This window comes from Bidens hawaiensis, unplaced genomic scaffold (genome assembly GCF_021521415.1).
Source record: "Bidens hawaiensis isolate Kalapana, Puna unplaced genomic scaffold, B.hawaiensis_p1.1 tig00027401_1, whole genome shotgun sequence".
NCBI lineage: Eukaryota > Viridiplantae > Streptophyta > Magnoliopsida > Asterales > Asteraceae > Bidens > Bidens hawaiensis.
In genome coordinates this window covers 13684-27062 of record NW_027494441.1, presented here as the reverse complement: position 1 = coordinate 27062, position 13379 = coordinate 13684, and positions in this window count along the sequence as shown.

Sequence of the window (13379 nt, the reverse complement as noted above, 5' to 3'; positions counted from 1 at the left end):
CAAGGCGGTGCTCACAGCCAGGATCAAGATGGCTGTGGAGGCTGAGGATCCTAACTTCGACAGGTCCACTTGGAATGTGGCTATGTGGGAGAAGGCATTGGCTGGCTTTGGCGAAGAGAGCGAGGATGCAGGGACTGAGAAGGGGGTCGAGGATGCTGGGACGAGCGGGGTTAAGGATTATGCGTTGGAGGTCAAGGAGGCTGGTGAAGGTGGGGGTGATATGGCTAAGGAGTAGATGGCGAAATGGGCGATGATGGATATGAAGACAAGGCCAGAGCCCATTTTTTATGATGTTTTAATGGTTTTTGTTTATGGTTTGTATGGACAATTTGAGTGGCAATCCTTAGGATCCGTGATCCATAAGACAATTTTCAAAGGTGGTTAGGGTGGAGGGATCCTTAGCTTTATGGGGATGAAGCCTTAACCGCCTTTGTCTTTTAAATTTCTGCATGAACTTTGACGTAGTTTGATTCGGGTGGATGGTCCGCATTTTGTTGGTGAAGCCCGGATCGCCGTTTTATCTTGCATATTATAATATAACTCTTTTGATTTCTGCATTATAACCTGTGTCACTAGGATAGAGGATTCTCAATCCTTAGAACTTTTTTCTTTAAGATATTTTCTTGTTAAAACAAATCATCAAAAGAGGATATAATAGTTAGAAAGCTGGATTAAATTCCAACTATCTTGGGGACAAGCCCAACAAATAATAAAACGTGGGGACAGGCCCAATAAATCGTGGGGAGAAGCCCAATAATTCGTGGGGACAAGCCCAAGAAATACGAGCGACGAGCCAATCTTTGGCGTTAGCCCAATTGTACGCGGTGACGAGCCTAACTCGGCGTTGACCTTAACTTGTGCATATGGTACGTCTACCATTTAATTCGTGGGATCCAAGATATAATTTTTAGCCATGAAATTGTCAGTCACGTATAGTGCACTGGTCCCAACAGCCTTCAATTATACCCGGATAATCGTGCGCTCCAGGTGAGGGTGTAGAAACCCTAATTCGGGAGATAAGGTGAAAACCTTATAAACCTGGCGACAAGACCAATTAAACTTAGGAGAGAGTTGGCCAACCCGTTTTTTCCACTTGAGGACCCTATTGCTCGGCATTTCTGCAACTTGACAAAACAAAAATCTAACATAATTTATATGGACATAAAGTAAAATTTTACCAAATGAAGAAGATTATTGGGATCCAAGATCCTGGTTAACAAAAATATTTTTTCAGATGAATTGCATTCCAAACCCTTGGGATCATGTCACCTTCCATATTCATCAAACGATATGCCCCCTTTCTAGCTTTGGATTCAATTAAATAAGGACATTCCCATTTAGGTGCTAACTTCCCGTCGGCAGGATTAGTTGTATTTTGGAATGCCTTTCGAAGAACTAAATCCCCAACTTCAAATCTTTTGATTCTGATATTTTTGTTGTATGCACCGGCCATCTTCTGTTGGTAGGCGGCCATCCTGAACCTTGCTTGATATCTGAGTTCTACCACAATATTCAAATCTTGAGCAAGACTGTCTTCATTTATCTGAGGATCACTGATGCTTGTTCTGGCTGTTGGATACACCATTTCGGTGGAGATCAATGCCTCAGCTCCAAAGACTAATGAGAACGGCGTCTGTCTTGTGGTATTCTTTGGAGTTGTCCTATCTGCCCAAAGCACGTAGGGTAGTTCCTTAGCCCATTTGCCTTTCTTCGTTCCAAGCTTCTTCTTCAGGTTGATGATAATTTTGTTGTTTGATTCTGCTTGGCCATTTGCTTGTGGATGGACTGGTGTTGAAGTGATCATCTTGATTCCCCAATTGTCATAAAAGTTAGTAGTTCTTTTCCCAATAAATTAGGAACCATTATCACAAATAATTTCAAAAGGGATTCCAAATCTAGTAATAATGTTACGTTTAATAAAGGATATAACTTCCCTCTCCGTAACTTGAGGAAATGCCTCAGCTTCAATCAATTTAGAGAAATAGTCCGTCATTGCTAACATAAAGACTTTTCCTCCTGGAGTTGTAGGAAGTTTTCCCACTATATACATTCCCCGCTTCATGAATGGTCATGAGGAGACAATGGGGTATAGGGGTTCTGCCGGCTGATGTAGGATGTTGCTATGCCTCTGACAAGCATCGCACTTCCTGAAGTATTCCATAGCATCCTTCTTCATAGTAGGCCAGAAGTACCCAGTCCTTAGGATCCTGGAGTATAATGCTCTGCCCCCCTGTATGATTGCCACAATCTCCTTCATGGAAATCCTTTAAAACTTCTTGGGTCTCAGGTTCTTCGATACATCTCAAGTATGGAACTGCAAGGGATTTCCTGTATAGCATATTACATATAATAATATATTGAGATACCTTGGCTTTGAAAGCTTTCGGATTTTCGTCTTTCGGGTTCTCCCCGTCTTGAATGTACTTCATTATCGGAAGGATCTAGGATGAATGAGCATGAGGGTGATCCTCAGGATCCATAAGTACATTCCCATCTACCTCCATTGCTTTGAGTTCCTCGATTGCAGTAGATAAGACATGAATGATAGGAACCTTCATGTTCTCGGGGAACTTCAAGGCCGAGGCCAGGTTTGCCAAGGCATCAGCCCCTGTATTCTCTTCTCTAGGTACTTGTGTAATATTAAAATACTCGAAGGACCTTGCAAGATCCTTTACTATATCTAAATATTTCATTAATTTTTCACTTTTGACTGCATATGAGCCATTAAAATTGTTAGGGCACGGATTTCCGGTATCCTCAAGAAACATTATTCAGAGCAAATTCAGGATGCGGTATCGTCAAAGGTAACATGTATCCTAATTACATTATATATGTAACACGATTTTTGCTTCTTTCTATGTTTACCAGGTCAAAGATTGTTATCGTGATCTCCCAAAGACTCACACTTTCAGTTAATAAAGCGTGACAAGAAAGGAAACATGCTGATTGAAGGGCTAACAGCTAATTGGAATAATTCCAAAGTTTCCTAAATTATAGGCCATATTGTTAGCTTTTATTTTTGTATAAATGGAGCTTAAAACCGGATCATAACATATACTCTAGACACACGAGACTTACTAGTACTCGCATTCTCTGTAATCACGATCAAGTTTGAGCTCCACCATTGTAATCACCTTTGTTATTAATAAACCGGTGGTGATAGTTTTCACCGCCTGGGGTTTTTTGATTGTTATCCTAAGGATAAAGGGATTTTTCCTCGCAACAAATCATTGTGTCCAAGCAGATTTACTTTCATTTTTTACAAGCACCTAGTCCCGATTACTAATTTGGTTACAAAATCACTGTTGTCAATTTTTGACCAAAACAATTTGGCGCCCACCGTGGGGCTAACGGTACTTTAATCCATTAAATCCATTTATTTCATTCACCTTCATTCTCTTTACAATGGCCTCACAACCAAAAACCAGTTCAGTCTTTGCTTCAGTGGTCACTACAGCTACAAGTGTCAATCCAGAACCTCCACCACTGCCGAAGAAAAATACTCAGCCTAGAGGAGAAATTCCACCATTCGCGGGGTCCTCCACACGGATAGACCCGGATATGTCTAACAATGATATTTTTGTTTTGATGAATCAGGTCAAAACGCACATGAAGCAGCAAGAGAAGACCAACTCAATGCTATTCAAGGAGATTGAAGGAATCAAGAAGAAACCAGGGCATGAGGCCACTCCAATCATGCCCAGGGTCCTTGATTTTGATTCTCCAGGATCTTCTATCCTTCAGAATCTCGGATCCTTGGGGACACAATCAGCAAGGATTCCACCACAGCAGCAATCAGGATACTGGGGAGCTTTTCCTTCGGTATCCTCGGAGTTACCCAGACCAACGAGGCCAGGGTCCGTCAACATGCAGCCTCGCTCAACCATGCCAGCCGGCATATTTTCATCAGGATCCCCTATGATGTCCTCAGAAGTGCATGTTGGAGATGACATCCTTATGCAGGCACCACCTTATCCTGGGGATACCATCAATGGAGGAATTAACCACCCAAGCTCAGGATACCAGAGACCTAACCAAGATCCTTGTAACAGTTTACTTAATTCTAATTTATACACTAACCGTGGATCTGTACAGCACAAGGGGATATCCCCCGATATAGCCAGGGAATTACAGAAAATGAAGGACATGATCTACAGTATCCTCGGGATAATCCGTCCCATAGCTGAAGTCCCGGCGGGTAGTCACAAACTTTCCAGGTTCACTTGGCCCATATGCGACGTGGAGATCCCCAGGAAATTCCAGCCGCCCAACATGAAACTTTATGACGGCACTACGGATCCTGAGGAGCATGTGGCTCAATACAGGGAAAGGATGGAGGTCAACCCTATCCCCGCTGAAATCAAAGAAGCCTGTCTATGTAAAGGGTTTGGTTCGACACTAACAGGGCCGGCCCTCAAATGGTTATTAAGTATTCCTTCCAATACTATCACTTCCTTTGCTCATTTAATTAACTTGTTTAATAATCAGTTTTCGTGTAGTAGATCTTTTGAGAAAATGATAGGTGATCTATATAGAATTTTTCAGCATAACAATGAATCCCTAATGGATTACATAATCAGATTTAGCAGGGAAGCTTTGGAAATCCCCAACCTTGACATGGCAGCTGCTGTTGAAGCCTTCAAGATGGGACTTAGGAAGGATTCTCCTTTCTATGACGACCTAGTCATGACTCCATGCAGGAATCTTGATGAAGTCAGAAGCAGGGCATTGAGATACATACGGCTGGAAGATGATAAGAAGGCTTATAGAGGTTTGGTGGTCCCAAAATATGAGTCCACCAACAGGGAATCAGACTCCCCCAAAAGTTCTTTAGGCCAAAGCCTTATTCCAAGCAGGATAATCCCAAGATCAATGTTGTGGAAGAAGACGAAGATGACGAAGAATATCCTAAAATTTCTGAATACTGCTTTAACTTAGATGTTGGTGGTATAATTTGTGCCATGCAGGATCTAGGCGACAAGGCTAGATGGCCTAACAAGAATGAGAAGCCCGGATCCAACAAAGACAAGTCAAAATGGTGTGCATTCCATGAAGACTTTGGCCATCGGACAGACGATTGTATAGAACTCCGGAAAGAGATAGGATACCTTCTTAGTAAAGGACACCTGAAGGAACTATTTGGAAGAAATAAGAACAAGAATCAGGATCCTGTCAATATACCTGAAAGGGAACCTTCTCCACCACCCGAAGCTAAGGTGGTATCCTTTATCTCGGGAGGATCTGACATCTGCAGGACCTCGTATTCAGCAGCCAAGAAACGTTTTAGAGAGACGAAGATGGACAACGGAGAGAGACCTCTCTGTACTTCCACATTAACAACTCAAAGAATCATATCCTTCGATGAAGAGGATAGATGTGACCTTGTGGATCCCAACCACGACTGTTTGGTAATCACTTTATGTATTGCTAACTGTTTTGTGCGCCTGATACTCGTTGATGGAGGGAGCTCTGTAAATATTATCCAGATGGATGCCTTGAAGAAAATGGATATCCCGGAAACGGAAATTATCCCGAAATCCTCGGTCCTTGCCGGATTCAGTGGCAAAACCAAGAACACTTTGGGAGAAATCAAACTTCCAATATATATTGAGGGAACTAACTCCCTACAAAAGTTTTGTGTTATTGACTCTCTATCTTGTTGTAATGTGATTTTAGGCAGGCCCTAGATCCACAGCATGAAGGCAGTACCCTCAACCTACCATTAGTATGTGAAACTCCCAAGTCCTTGGGGAGTCATCAAGATTGAAAGTGATCAAAAAGATGCCAAAGAATGTTATGCTTCATCAATGAAGTGGACTACAAAACCCACTCAAGCATAGCAATTATAGAAACAACCAGGGAAGGTCCTGCAAGCAAGAGAGCAGGATGTGAAGGAAGTATCTTTGGATCCTCAGGATACTGAGATTAAAGTGTTATTAGGATCAAGCATTCCTGAGGATATCGAGATGGAATTGATATCGTTCCTAAAAAACGAGCTTCTACCTTCGCCTGGAAACATGAAGATATGACAGGTATCTCAAAATCAATAATAACTCATAAACTTGGTATAGATAAATCTTTCAGGCTAGTACATCAGAAACGAAGAAAGTTTGCTCCTGAGAGAAACGCAATCATACAAGAAGAAGTGCAGAAACTGCTCAAGACCAAAATGATAAGGGAGGTCCATTATCCTAGATGGTTGTCCAATCTAGTTGTGGTCCAGAAGAAGAATGGAAAGTGGAGAGTATGCGTAGACTTCACAGACCTAAATAAGTCCTGCCCAAAAGATCCATTTCCACTCCCACACATCGACTCAATGGTGGATGCAACTGCTGGCCACGAACTGCTAACATTCATGGACGCATCCTCAGGATTTCAATAGATTCAAATGGAGCCTTCAGACCAAGAAGACACAGCCTTCATGACTCCCACAGGTATATACTGTTATACTGCAATGCCTTTTGGACTTAAAAATGCAGGTACAACATACCAAAGGCTCGTCAACATGATGTTCAAAGACCAACTGGGGGACACGATGGAAGTCTACATAGATGACATGGTTGTGAAGTCAAAAAAGGCCGAGGATCATCTCAAAGACTTGGAGACAGCATTCGATATCCTGGATGAATACAACATGAAGTTGAATCCAGCCAAGTGTCACTTTGGGGTCAAAGCAGGAAAATTCCTGGGATACATGGTCACCAAGAGAGGAATAGAAGCAAGCCCAGAGCAGATCAAGGCTATCCTCGATATCAAATCACCAAAGAATGTCAAAGATGTCCAAAGGTTTACCGGAAAAATAGCTGCACTCAACAGATTCATCTCAAGATCTTCAGAGAAGTGTAAAGACTTCTACGATATCCTAAGGAAGAATCAAAAGTTCGAACGGGGAGAAAAACAAGAAAGGGCACTGGTATCCCTGAAGGAGTATTTATCCTCAGCACCACTTCTAATGAAGCCAGTCGATGGTGAGTCTTTATCCCTATACTTAGCCGTTTCTGGGAGTGCAATCAGTGCCGTCTCGGTCAAGGATCACGAAGGTCAAAAGCATTCAATATATTATGTAAGTAAAAGTCTACTAGATGCTGAATCCAGGTATTCTTATCTTGAAAAGTTAATTTTAGCACTTATAATGGCTTCCACTAAACTTAGACATTACTTTGAAACTCATGCTATACATGTAAAGACTAACTATCCTATTAAAGCTGTTTTGAGAAAACCGGAAATGTCAGGTAGGATGGCAAAATGGGCTGTGAAACTTAGTGCATACGATATCTTGTATGAACCAAGGACAACCATAAAATCTCAGACGCTTGCCGACTTTGTGGCTGATTTTAGCCAGGATATACTTGAGGAAGTAGAGAATGAGGTTCAACAATTGGACATCAAGAAAAGTTGGACTCTGCATACCGATGGGGCCTCCAACATAAGAGGAACAGATCTAGGTATCCTGCTAAAATCGCCACAGGGGGGCATAATACCTGTATCCATATCTTGTGAATTTCAGGCTACTAATAATAAGGCTGAATATGAAGCCTTAATAGCTGGTTTGCAATTAGCTAAGAATATGAAGGTCAGGTATCTGCAAGTTTATGTTGATTCTTTGTTATTAGCTAACCATTTCAATGGAACTTATGCAGTAAATGCAGAAAACCTAGCGAGATATTTAGAAATAGTTAAGCAATTAACTATGTATTTCTAGACATTTGACATAGTGCAGGTACCAAGAGAAGAGAACACTGAAGCAGATTCCTTAGCAAACTTTGCATCAGCTCTCAAGATACCAGGAGATGTCAAGATACCTATCGTGCATATCTTGAATCCAGCAACAAAGGAGAACCTCGAAGTCTTAGAGACTTCTGATGTGCTAAAAGTAGTTATATAAAAACACGTTAATCTAGACACTAAGTAATAAATTCTAGACTCTTAAACTTAACTAAACTACTAACCGACAAGTGAACCAGTCGACTCTAGTACAGCTAAGTAAGTCCGGATATCGAACCCACGAGACTCTTTAAATTACGTTTACTAGCTAATTAGACTCGACTACAAAACACGACTTATTATTTATATTTGTTTAAGGGGGTTTTTATTTAAAATACTAAATTAATACTATAATTAAAACTAATTAAGAAAACAAATAAATTAAACGAAAACAAAGTTTGTTATGAAAATAAGATGATGATGAGAAAACTACCTAGGCTAGACTCCCCTAAATTTTGGTAATGAATTGACTCGGGAAAATATTTAGTTATGGACTGGGATCGTAAAATAGACACTTAAAAGAAAAACCAAATAGGACCCCTGACCCTTCTCAAGAGAAAGCCTATGGATTTCTAACAAGTTTTAACGCACACCAGTATTAAAAATCAAGTTCGCTTACGGTCACCCAATTGTTTACAATTTAGTTTCTTTATACGAAATCCTACCTTACAGCGCGGAAATCAAAGGCAGTTTAATATATCGAATTGATTCAATAGACAATAATTAGATAATCAAACCTAGACGGACTCCTTATGAAGAACTAAATCTAGCAAGATCAAATAATAAAGATCTATCAATAACCTAGTACCTTACAGATTTAGGTTAGCAGCACACTTAGGTTTAATTAATTAATAATTATTATTCCTATGATCTTAATGCATATAAATCATAAAATAGTCAAAAACACAAAGTAGATGACCTAATAGCAACCTATCATAATGACAAACAATAATCTAGGCAACTATGGAATAATAACAATTAATCAAACAATCCTAAATATCCATACGCATCAATTTAATATGATTAAACCTTTTACTAAATCATAAAAATCATAACGATAAATAAATCCCAAATCAAAACACAACGTCAAAATAGGTTCATCATAAGCCTAGGCAGTCTATAATTTTTAGCCTAACATCATAAAATAAAACAAAACAATAATAAAGGAATTCATGGTGGAAAACAAAAGAAACGAAAGATTAAACGCGATAAAACTCGTGGTCTTCGTTCTTGGATGATAAGCACGCCACCGTATGATTCCAAGCCTTCAAAACCTCCAAAAGATCACCTCTTGAGCTCCAAATTTTGTTTATGGCTTTCAGGTTATGATTAGGGTTAAGTTTATGGGTGTTATTATAGACTTTTAAGGCCCATAAACTTAAAATTAGTAGAAGATTCTGTAAATCTAAGCCCATAAACTTAATATTTGTAGAATATTCTAGAAAACTGAGCCCAACGTCTTAATATTTGTAGAAGATTCTAGAAAACTGAGCCCAAAGTACCGCTCGACGGGCCTTCTCCCATTTTGCTTGTTTTCGCCCTCTTTTTGACATGGTTGAAACCCGGAACCTAAAATATTCAAATAAATTAGTAATATACAAATTCTAATAAAAACCGAACGAAAACTAATAAAATATTATATTAAATATACAAGGGATTTATATATATTTAGCCTTATATCAACTTCGAATTCTAAGGATAACCCAGCATCTTGGACTAATCCTATAATACGGTATCTTCAGGATAACGAGATCCCAGAAGGGGAAAATCCCAGAGCTTTCTGAATGAAGGTAACCCAATACATTGTCTTAAATAATGTTTTGTATAGAAAATCACTTGCAGGTCCATACCTGAGATGCTTGGAATATCAAGAAGCACAAGAAGTTCTCAAATACATACATGAAGGCGATTGTGGAAACCACACTGGGGGCAGAGCCTTAGCATCCAAGATTCTAAGGACAGACTACTTCTGGCCAACAATGAAGAGAGATGCAATGGATTTCTCCAAGAGGTGTGATGCTTGCCAAAGACATAGCAACATATTACACCAACCAGCTGAACCATTATATCCTATCATCTCCCCATAGCCATTTATGAAGTGGGGAATGGATATTGTGAGAAAGCTGCCCAAGGCTCCTGGTGGAAAAGTCTTTATGCTAGCCATGACGAATTACTTCTCCAAGTGGATCGAAGCAGAGGCATTTGTTCAAGTCAAAGAAAAGGATGTGATCTCATTCATCAAACGCAACATCTTAACAAGATTCAGTATCCCAGCAGAGATTGTTTGTGACAATGGATCACAATTCACCGAAAAAAGAACAACCAACTTCTGTGAAAGTTGGGGAATCAAGATGGTGACCTCAACTCCAATACATCCTCAAGCTAATGGTCAAGCAGAATCCAGTAACAAGATCATTATCAACAATATGAAGAAGAAATTGAGGTCCAAGAAGGGTAAATGGGCTGAGGAACTACCATTTGTTCTTTGGGCCGACAGGACCACTTCAAAAAACGCAACAGGGCAGACACCTTTCTCCTTGGTGTTTGGGGCCGAAGCTGTTATCCCTACCGAGATGGTGATCCCTACAGAAAGAACCAGCATCCAGGATACTGAGTCCAACAACCAAAGTCTTACCGAAGACTTGGATACCATCGATGAACTCAGAGATCTAGCCAGGATCAGAATGGCAGCATACCAACAAAGAATAGCCAAGTTTTACAACAAGAATATCAGGGTTCGAAGGTTCCAAGTAGGAGATATGGTATTAAGAAAGGCATTCCAAAATACCACTAACCCAACAGGATGGGAAGCTAGCTCCAAAGTGGGAAGGCCCTTACTTAATCGATTCAGAAGAAGGTAAAGGGGCCTACAGGTTAATCACTATGGAAGGTGTTCCTATACCAAGAGCCTGGAACGCTATCCACCTCAAGGCGTATTTCTGTTAGTATACTTAACTGGTATGTTGGTATCCTCAAAAGGAAGGTATGTTTCCTTATCTATTATTACATTTTTTAACTCTATTATTTCTAAATCAAGTTTACTAACTTAAGCATCGGAGGGGTGTTAGCCAGGCTAACACCCACCCCTCATCAAGAGCTTAGTGTTTTGCAGTTATCCTAAGGATATGTTATCTCGACAACAGTCAGAGGCTGATCACCTCCCAAACGAATATGATATCCATGATATCCCTCAAGGTTTAAAGGTCTTCACCTTTCCAACGAACGCCAGGGGAGCACGAATATGATATCTCGGATATCTCAAATGATTTAAAGGTCTTCACCTTTCTAACGACGCCTAGAGCGCACGATGATTCGGGTATAGTTCGAGGCAGGCTGACCAGACCAGCTGACAATCCGTCTGTTGTTGGCTATATACCGAATCCTTAAGATAAGTGGCAGACGTGTCACACAAACGGTTTATAACATTTTCTTGTTATCTAAGGTTTATAACACTTTCGTGTTATCTAAAGTTTTGGCATAATCATGCCCATACGTTTGGGACTTTCCCCAGTCTTATCCCAAGTTTAGACATTTTCATGTCTCTAAAGTAAAGGCCTAGTCGCCAGCGAAAAGACTTTATCGCCAGTTAATGGGCTTTGTCGCCAGAATTATCTAACTTTGTTTCGACAGATTGCTGAGAAGATTACTAAGTTGATTTTAACTTAACAACTTCCCAGATGCTTGATACTTAAAAAAGTCAACAATTGGGGACATTACATGTAAGCCTATCAGATTTATAAATAATCTCTATAAAGGTACTCTTTACACTTAATTTTATTATACAATTCATATTTCAAGGTATGATCTTTTGGTTTGATTGTGATAACTCACTCAAGACATAAGGATATGTTATCCCTAAGATATTTTATGCCTAAAAAATCTCAAATACATGTTTTCTAAAATTATATAATCTTTGAGATATTTTATATACATTATCCTCAAGGTGTTTTATTAAAAGTCCTAAAGATAGATTTTCTGGAGATATAATTTTTAAATATACAAGAAGTATATCCTCAGGATACTTTATCTTCAAGATATCTAATCTCAAAAAGATGAAAACGTTTTATAAACATATTCTGATCAAAACTTATTCAGATAAACTATCTAAAAATGGCATACGTGCAGAACACAATAATTAAACCAAAATATTGTGTCATTTCTAACGTTAAGTGCAGATAAACAAAAAGACAATGCCTAGGCTTCATCTTCAACAAGTGGAAGATCCCTCCACCAGGCATCATCATACAGTTATGGTCAGGAAGACATAAGCTTCGTCTTGAAACTCAAGATCCCTCCACCTATGTCTCCCTATTGTCAGATATCCTAAAGCTTACTTGTTCAAGACAGGAAAATAAAAATTGTTCGAACAACCATCAAAACCTAACATCAAACCATAGACAAACACATAAAAAATTGGGCTCAAGCCTTGTCTTTACCACTATCATCACCCAATCGCACTTCACCACCGACCGCCTTCACTGCGACCTCCATAGCCTCCTCTGTAGACTTCTCCGCTCCACTAGGACCGATATCCTCCACATTCTTGCCATTAAGCTCGGCCAGGACTCTCTCCCAAGCAGTCACATCCGAGAAAGGGGTCTCCAACCCTGCATCCTTAGCCTCCTTAGTCATCTTAAGCCGGGACTGAAAGATGGAGATAGCAACGGACTTCTTCGCTCCATCAGTGACCTCCTGGATCTGCGCAAGATGATCTACCTCTTGGTGAATTAACTCCTTCTTGGCCAGCGAAAGTTCTTGCTTCAAGTCATCGATCTCTTTCGTCTTTTTGTCAAGAAGGCCGGTCTTGGCATTCGCTATCTTCAGCATCTCAGCAATTCTAGTGTTGGCCTCAAGGAGTTCATGATGGAGATCGTTGAATTTGGAATAACAATCCTAGCCCCTGAAACTGAAATAACGTCAGCATAAATTATCTACGAGATACATGGATAAAATACAAAGACATGCCTGATTAAACTCAAGGTCACCTGTCGAAGAAGAATCGGAGGTCTCCTAAGTCCTCCTCTTTTTCAAAGCTTTGACACGACTGCCCTCGGCCTTATACTAAGGAACGGGAGCGGCTTTTCTTTTCCTAGTGCTGCGGGTAGAGAGCATGCTGTCAATATCATCCAAAGCAAAGACTGAGGCAGATTTACCTACAAGTGTACAGGTTAGTATCTCTAAATTCTAAAAATATTTATACTAACAATTCAATGTTCCTTACCAGACATAACGGAGCCGGCTGAAGGCGATGGCTCTTGAAGGCTTGGCTGAAAATAAAACGTCCTTTCCTCCTCGTCGATGAGAAAGAAAGAGTCAAGTTTGGCCTCGGTCTCTTTGGTGGGAGGGGCAATCTCGAAAAACTTCAGGGCTACAAAAAATAAAACAAAGAATGTCAGATGTAAACAGGTCAGCATAAGACTTCAAAATAAGGTATCCTACTTTTAGAGATCTAGAGATAAGGAAGATTATCAGAATTAGGGAGAGAGCCTCTCTTTACGAAGAAGAATTGTCTCTTCCACTGGTCGTTATTCTGAGTATTTTTCAAAACCAATGGGGAACGACCATATTTGATTTTGAGAAGATATCTTGAAGATCCATGACTGCGAAGATCGTAC